Source organism: Aethalodelphis obliquidens, unplaced genomic scaffold (genome assembly GCF_003676395.1).
Source record: "Aethalodelphis obliquidens isolate GAN/ISIS:26980383/991018 unplaced genomic scaffold, ASM367639v1 scaffold273, whole genome shotgun sequence".
NCBI lineage: Eukaryota > Metazoa > Chordata > Mammalia > Artiodactyla > Delphinidae > Aethalodelphis > Aethalodelphis obliquidens.
The window spans coordinates 23,602-32,239 of NW_020838187.1; the positions used below are offsets into that span (position 1 = coordinate 23,602).

Here is an 8,638-nt window from a genome sequence, read left to right on the forward strand (position 1 = left end):
CTCATTCATTCACTCACTCATTTAGTCAACTGGCCAACCAAAAAAACCTCACTGAGCACCTTCTACACCAATTCAATATTTAGCACCCTGGGAAATACAGACACGGGTAAAACAAGTCTCTGTACTAAGGAACTCAGCATTTATCTTTCATAGGCTCCCTTACTCTTGCTCTATGTTGCCATCCTTACTCTCAGCATCCCTTTTCAGGCTTTTCTCATCTATATTTGAATCATCTCAACAGTGACCTCTGAGATTTCCGGGCAGCCTCTCTTCAATCGGATGCATAAGGCAAGAAACTGAGCTCAGGGAACCCATGGTCTATCCTTCAGGTTTTTCCTTCCTTTTGCCCTCTCTTCTATCCTTACAGCCATCGCCCTTTTTCAGAACTCTAACCTATAACCAAAATAGTCTAATAATTTTCTAGTAGGTCTATGTACACTTTCTCCTCACTCCCAATATGTCTCTCATTTCCAAAACTTAATCTTCCTCAAATAGGGGTTACATCAGGCCACCTTGTGCCACCAACAAGAATCTTTTGATGCTTCCCCATGACATAGGGCAGTGGTTCTCAACCAGAGACCATGTGCCACAACCCAACCCCAATGTCCGGAGACGTTTTTGAGCTGTCACAATTGGTGGGGGTGCTACTGACATCTAGTGGATAGGCCAGAGATGCTTCTAAACACCCTCCAGTGAACAGGACAGCCCTTTACAACAAAGACTTATCCTGCCCCAAATGTCAATAGTGCCAAGTTTGAGAAACTCTGACCCAGGTATTAAGTCTAAGTTACTTAAGACCCAGCTTACACTCTTAACCTTAACACTCATCATTCTTCACGAGGCCACACTGGTGTCTTGACTGCTCCTTGAATATATCAATGCACTGCTACCTTTGTTCACACTTTGTAGCCAAATCCTCGCCACCCTTCCCAGTCAAGTTCAAACCCCCAGTTCAGTGAAGCCATTCATTCACTCATTCAACAAAGGCATACTGAATGAACTTTCAATTGCCAAGCACATCAAAAAAACATGGTTCCTACCATCAAGAAGTTCACAGACTGTGTGGGGAAAACACATGGAACTAAATCACTGCGATACAAACACTAAACAGTACAACAGCGGTATATACAAGGCGTACAGAGGAAGAAGGAGCCGAGTCTGCCAGTGAGGAGGGAATGTCATATGAGGCTTCAGAAAGGAGGAAGGTTCAAGGATCGTAAGTAGGATCACATCAAGTAGAAAAGAGAGACGGACCTTCCATGCAGAAGTGATCTCCCTGCACCAGTACTGTTCCTCTGGAATTTATTCTCCACACAGCAGCCAGAGGGTTCTTTTGGAAAGGCAAATTCCACAATGTCATTTCCCTCTGTTACAAACAAAATCAACCACCATGAACAAAAAGTTGTGAAGGGCTCCCCGTCCTACATGTACCCTGCCTATCACTCCCCACTCATCTGAGGCCATCCTCCTGCTTTGCTGCTCAATGTGCCCTAGCTACGTTGTCTTTGTTTTTCTTCTTTCCACACATCCCACTGCAAAGTGTTTACACCTGCTGCAATATTCTGTCATCCTTTTACACAGCTTTATCACCTATGGCTGTCTTCCTCCCATCAGCTTCTTTTCAGCTTGAAATGGTGTCATCTCCTAGACAGGCCTTCCCTGACAAGTCCATCTTGACTGCACTCCTGGTCATGCTAGAGCCCATTAACCTGTTCTAATTTCTTCACAGCACTCATCCCTACGTAATGTGACTTGCTTATGTATAATCTCTCTACCCCAACTAGAGTAGGTATGTTGTCTAACTCGTTCCCATTATAGTCCCAGCATCCAGTACAATATGTGACCCATAGTAGGTTCTCAATAAATATTTGAGGGATGACTGAATAAATGAATAAAATAAGGAACCAAAGGGATAAAGATGGGAACCCTCTAGTCTCAGTGGTTCCTCGGTTTTGTGAACTCTTAGCATTTATACCCTGTATCACGCATTTGACATTTAACTACATATTGCTTTGGACTATCACTTGTACTACTGACTTATATTGTCATTTGACTTAAGTGGATCCTGTCTCTCTGACTGGTTGTAAGATCCCTATAGACAATGAGCCTAAGTTATTCTTCTCTGCAAGCACCACAGCATCTAGGAAAATACTGAACACATAATAAGGGCTCAACATGTAGATGGTTAAATGAAGTGATGAAACACTGTCATTTACAAGGACAACAGGTAGCAAGGTCTGATAGAAAGAAAACAGGACTGGGAGTCAAGAGACACATCAAGAGACAGGCTTGGCTCAGCTCTGCTAGTAATCAGAATGACCACAGGCAAATCACTCTCCTCGGGCCTCAGTTTTCTCATCTGTAAAACAAAATCGCTAAAGATCCCTTTCAGCGCTAACACTCCATACAGGAGCTCTTTCTATAATCACATGGCATTTCATTCACTGCCACTAGAGGGCAAGCATAGGTCACATAAATATCAGAAATTCCACACCCTTAAAAACGCAAATATGAGTACTTTCTTTTTCCTCCATTCTAAGAATACCAGTATAGGAAAACAGTGTTCTGTTCAATTCTGTTAAAACTTTTACAAAGCTTCCCCACTGGAAGAAAAAGCCAATGATCTCAACAGACAATGCACTCATACGTAGCGCGGGAGTTCTAGACATTACCCAAGAAAAGGATTTGAAGTTAGACGACTACTATACTTCTTAATGATAATTAAGAATCGTAGCCACCATTTATCGGCTACCTCCCTGACTCTACCCTTCCAACAATATATTTTCGGTATGGTAGGCAGAATGATACTTTAAAACCAAAGTCACATCATATTAGGAGGCCTGACCTGACCAGCAACCCAGCCACCTTTCCAATGTGAGGGCCTATCATTCTGTGTGCCAGATACACTGGAACTCTGGCTGTTCCTTGAGCACACCAAGCAAGCTCCTCAGGGCCTCTGCCCTTGCTATTCCCAGCTCTGCCCCAGAATTCCACATAGCTGGCACCCTCCTTTCCTTTAGGTCTCTGTCAAACATCACTTTACTGGAGAGCTCTTCTCTGACACTTTATCTAAAAGAGGGACTCCTTATCACTCCTACTCTCCTGCACTATGTTTTGGTTTTCTTTATAGCACTTATCACCACCTGACATGACATACACGTTCCGCATCTGTGGATACGGAAAGCTGGCTGCAAGGGACTTGAGCATCTTTGGACTTTGGTATCTATGGAGGGTCCTGGAACCAATCCCCCGAGGATACAGAGGGACCACCGTGTGTGGGTGTGGGTGTGGGTGTGTGTGTGTGTTGTGTGCGCGCGCGCGCGCGTATGCATTTGTTTACGTGTTTATTGTCCATCTGTCTCCACAACAAAGTAAGCTCCTTGAAAACAGGGATATTGTTTGTTTTTTTCATTTATCCTCCCAATGTTTAGAATGAAGCCTGGCCCGTAGGATGCACTCAAGAAAAAAGTGTGGAATGAATGAATACTATAGAGCAGATGCCTTATCTCACTGCGGCCTGTAACCACCCTACAAGTGGGTAGTTCTGTTTTGTTTTTTAACATCTTTATTGGAGCATAATTGCTTTACAATGGTGTGTTAAGTTTCTGCTGTATAACAAAGGGAATCAGCTATACATATACATCTATCCCCATATCTCCTCCCTCTTGCGTCTCCCTCCCACCCTCCCTATCCCACCCCTCTAGGTGGTCACAAAGCACCGAGCTGATCTACCTTTGCTATGCGGTTGCTTCCCACTAGCTAGCTATTTTATATTTGGTAGTGTATATATGTCCATGCCACTCTCTCACTTCGTCCCAGCTTACCCTTCCCCCTCCCCGTGTCCTCAAGTCCATTCTCTAGTAGGTCTGCATCTTTATTCCCGTCTTGCCCCTAGGTTCTTCATGACCATTTTTTCTTTCTTTTTTTTTTAGATTCCATATATATGTCTTAGCATACGGTATTTGTTTTTCTCTTTCTGACTTACTTCACTCTGTATGACAGTCTCTAGGTCCATCCACCTCACTACAAATAACACAATTTCGTTTCTTTTATGGCTGAGTAATATTCCACTGTATATATGTGCCACATCTTCTTTATCCATTCATCTGTCGATGGACACTTAGGTTGCTTCCATGTCCTGGCTATTGTAAATAGAGCTGCAATGAACATTGTGGTCCATGACTCTTTTTGAATTATGGTTTTCTCAGGGCATATGCCCAGTAGTGGGACTGCTGGGTTGTATGGTAGTTCTATTTTTAGTTGTTTGAGGAACCTCCATACTGTTCTCCATAGTGGCTGTATCAATTCACATTCCCACCAACAGTGCAAGAGGGTTCCCTTTTCTCCACACCCTCTCCAGCATTTATTGTTTGTAGAGTTTTTGATGATGGCCATTCTGACTGGTGTGAGGTGATACCTCATTGTAGTTTTGATTTGCATTTCTCTCATGACTACAAGTAGGTTTTTATCTTTATGTGAGAGAAGAAGAAACAAAGGCTTGGAGAAGTTAAGTAAGTTGGTCAAGGTCAATCACAGAGCTAATAAGTGACAGACCTGGGACACAAATTCAGTTTGTGATTCCAGAACCCATACGTGTATTACCTCATGTCATAGTACCTCTCTGAAAGAAATGAACCTTTTCATTTCCTGAGAATATCATTCACTATTAACATATGCCTAAAGGGAAATCCTGTAGAGGCTTCATTTAAAATAAAAATGCCTCAGACTGGCCATGGCTGATCTACTGAAAAGAAAAGTCACTGTTAGCTGGGTTCCATGACGTGTGCCCTGTCCCACCGCATTAGGGAATAAATGGAGTCTTGGATTCTCAATACATTTGATAAAATATGGCGTTACTTATGACTCCCTCCTATGCAACATGCAGAAACTAGGTTCTCTTTTTTTAGCTGACCCTTCTGATAATCTTTCACCTATGAACACAGGAATCATTTCACATTTCATTCCAAGCAAAAGTGACTCCATTTCTCCTGGCCCTTTTCCCCAAGCTTTCTCCACCTTTACCTGGCCATCGGCAAGATGAGAAAAGGCCCGGAAAAATCAATTTATGGAACTGAAATAAACATTTTCATGAGATTTTCAAAAATATGTCAACGAATTCTGGCTAAAACATTTTCTTCCTAATGTAGCAATTCTGCAGTCTGCTTCTAAACAGCCCCTTGATGGAAAAGCACATAATAGAAAGTGTTCTCTTGAGGATACATGGCCAAAGGTATTTTTAAAGGGTTCGTTTGATTTTTTTCCCCCACGTCAAAAAATGTGGCAACCGAACGACATGAAAAACAAACCTTTCACAGAAAGCTACTGTTCATTTACCTTTAAATATTTAATGAGCTCCCCTGGAACTTCTTTTGAGCCTGACTGAATCAGCTGGCAATGATGGAAGAATTTGTGCACATGTAGATCCTGAAAAAGAGATGGACACAGCCATATGAAATTTGATTCATTTCTTTTTATTTTTTAACATCTTTATTGGAGTATAATTGCTCTACAATGGTGTGTTAGTTTCTGCTGTACAACAAAGTGAATCAGCTGTACGTATACATACATCCCCATATCTCCTCCCTCTTGTGTCTCCCTCCCTCCCACCTGCAAAGCACAGGCTCCGCCCCCACACCACACCCCACCACCCTGGAATCTTGGAAACCTGTTTCCCTGGGTCTTCTAATGGCCAGACTCAGCTACCAACATGCATGTTCCTAAATGAGTCCCACAGTCCTCTCGACCATCACACAAAGCAGCAAAACTAGGCACATTCAGCATGTACCTAAGCACGCTGGGTAGGTCACCATTTATGCCCAAGTAGTCACACATTTGTTTAATCTCTTTTTTGGCTCGTGTAGCCTCTGAAGTTGGGCTGCTTCTATATTTTAATGAAACGAGCAGGAAGAGAGGTCTGAATTGACAGGTGAAGAAAACGTAGCAGCAGGGAGTCACCAGAACAAGTCCCAGGCATTCAGTGCCCAATGTACCCTGGCCCTGCACCGGTCAGCGTCCAGCTGTCCTGTATGGAATCTACAGATATTGAATTTGTGGACGGCATGGACTGTATCAGGAACCAGAATCATGAAATTCGGATTTTGACCTGCTTCCTCTAATTATTACCTGTGTGACCTCGGGTAAATCATCTAACCCGAGCGAGCCTCGGTTTCTTTTCCTCTAAAATGATGAAGTGGGCAGGGGGAATTGAGAGGGACCTTGTAGGCTACACCAAAGAGCGTGGACTTCATCTTCTCCATCCGTGATTTTTCAAACTGTGCTTGAGGCATCTCACAGATACTTGATCCTAATTTCATGGATGCCGAGGCTAAGAGCAAACTGTAGTAGCCAGCCATGATCCACTGACTGCAAATTTCTGTGTTCAACTCTAGTCTAACCATGAGAAAAATGTCAGACAAATCCCAACAGAGGGGCATCCTACAAAATACCAGTAGTCCTGAAAACTGACAAGGTGACCAAAAACAATGAAAGTCTCGGAACTTGTCACCGCCAAGAAGAGCCTAAGGAGATATGACAACTAAATGTAACACGCTATACTGGATAGAATCCTGAAACAGAAAAGGGGCATTAATAGGTAAAAGGATTTGGTAATTTGAGAAGAATTTTTAACTTTGAGCTATTATTAAGAATGATGTTACTACTAATGAGAAAGTCTTTCAGGCCACAACTTCTCTAAGGCTGTAGAATCGAATATAGTCTATTTTAATCCAGAAATATAGTCAAGTATTAAAACTGACAAAATTCAGGTGATGCAACTTACTTGAGTATAAATGGTAGACTCCAAGTGACTTTTAATCTTCAACAAAGGCTTTGCACCATCTACCCACTTAATATCCACATTAGACTGCTGTGAAGAGAAAATACACACATGAGTTTCTGTACCATAGCAATGGATAGATGAGCAACATATAACGCCTTTATGCATTTCAACATTTTCTTTCAGAAACAAATGTGTTCGTTTTGCACATAGGGAATTATTGGAGAAAATAACATGCCTTTAGAATAAATGTATCCTAAACCATTTTGAATTTCCAATCCTTTGCAGGCTGATACTTTTGCAAATGACAATAAAAATTACGAAATAAATGAATCCTTTTCATGATGCACAAAATCGAAGTCCCATTTTAAAAATCGTTATCAGAATCAACAGACATGAGGTTACTTTGTCAACCTATTATACAAGCTTCTCAACACTCATTTTCTATACTTATCTTCGTCGTGGACCAGCACCGGCCCTCAAACTACACTCTGAGTAGCCATCAACCAGACCAAACTATCGACTCTGCCAACGGTATTCTACTTTTTAAACATTTCATCATATACGTATAACTGAATCACTTTGCTGGACAGCAGAAATTAACACGATGCTGTAAATCAACTGTACTTCAATACAGTTTTTTAAAAAGAGGGGGAAAAACACTTCATCATGATTACTTCAACAAATACAGATATTTTCCTACCCTTCTTGATTCGGCATCATTCAGGTTCAGGTAGCCTGGGGGAAGATTAGCGGAAACTGGCAGCTGCTGCTCAAATGTGATGATTCTACCGTCCTTCAGCAAAGGTACCCAGGCAAAGCCAACTGCCAAGACAATAAACAACCATGAGAAACGAAATCGCAAATGCACTTAGCTACACCAATGTCTGCTCACTGGGGAGCAGGGCAGGTCTGTATGTGGGAGTCCAGGTGTTGGGCATCCGAGTACTGGGGAAGGAACAATGAGTTTGTATCGCTTCCTAATCCTAGCCTGACCACTAACAGGTTATTCATGCTACCTCCTTGACTATAATGATGGAAACAACAACACACAGCTCTTCTATCAGAGTGATTGAGAGACTAAAGTGAGCTAATATACCAAAACACTTGAAAACTTTTAAAGTGCATCAATTTCATCATCTTGACAGAGTGGGGGAGAATTTTTGGTAGACTTATGTTTTAAACGATTCAGATGTCTCTCGTCCATCCTTACAGAGTCTCATATCTGAGACAACAATCACCATTGTTGCTTCCAGCAACCCTAGGGCAAGCAAGGGACTGCAGAAAATTAAGGTCACAAGTCAACGTTACGTTCCATACTTATACAAGGCAGTATCTATCTGGGCAGTTTTCCTGATTACAGAAGGAAGAGCGGTAGTAGGAGAACGCAGCCAGGGCACAGTGCTTACAACTGCAATCCACTGAGAGATTTTCCTCCCAGTCTCTACATTTCTTAACAGTTCTACCCCAAAGAGCCTCTTGGCTTCCTATTAGAAAACTCATCATGTTCTAGCTAAAAAAGCCAGAGCCATCTGTGTTGCTCAAGTCAAGCGATGTCAGTATTTCCATTATAGAGATTACTCTGGGCTTCAAGTGTTTATATAACTCAGCTATAAAAAAGCTTGCTCTGGACTGAGCTCTGGCATACGAGAGAGGGTGTTGGCTGGAGAGTACTTTTGAAAGCCATTGCTTTCTGATGTTTTGAAATACTTTGCGTGAGTGAGTGCGTGTGTGTGTGTGTGTGTGTGTGTGTGCACGCGTGCGTGTGTTTACACTGTGAGCACAGAAGTCAACACAAATCTGGTTAGAATGTTTTCATTCGCGTGTTTAATTTGGCAAATGCTTTAAGTCTTAAAGAGATTA

At 42.2% G+C, this 8,638-nt stretch overlaps 1 protein-coding gene across 1 annotated transcript in view; it reads right to left on the bottom strand.

The window, feature by feature from the left end:
- LOC113616626 (dedicator of cytokinesis protein 11-like) overlaps nucleotides 1-7,640 on the bottom strand; it is a 31,231-nt gene extending 23,591 nt beyond the window's left edge. The window contains 3 exon segments of the mRNA XM_027100048.1: nucleotides 5,335-5,424; nucleotides 6,779-6,865; nucleotides 7,479-7,640. The gene's annotated coding sequence lies outside the window, so the exon portion shown is untranslated.
- Between the last annotated feature and the right edge of the window lie 998 nt (nucleotides 7,641-8,638).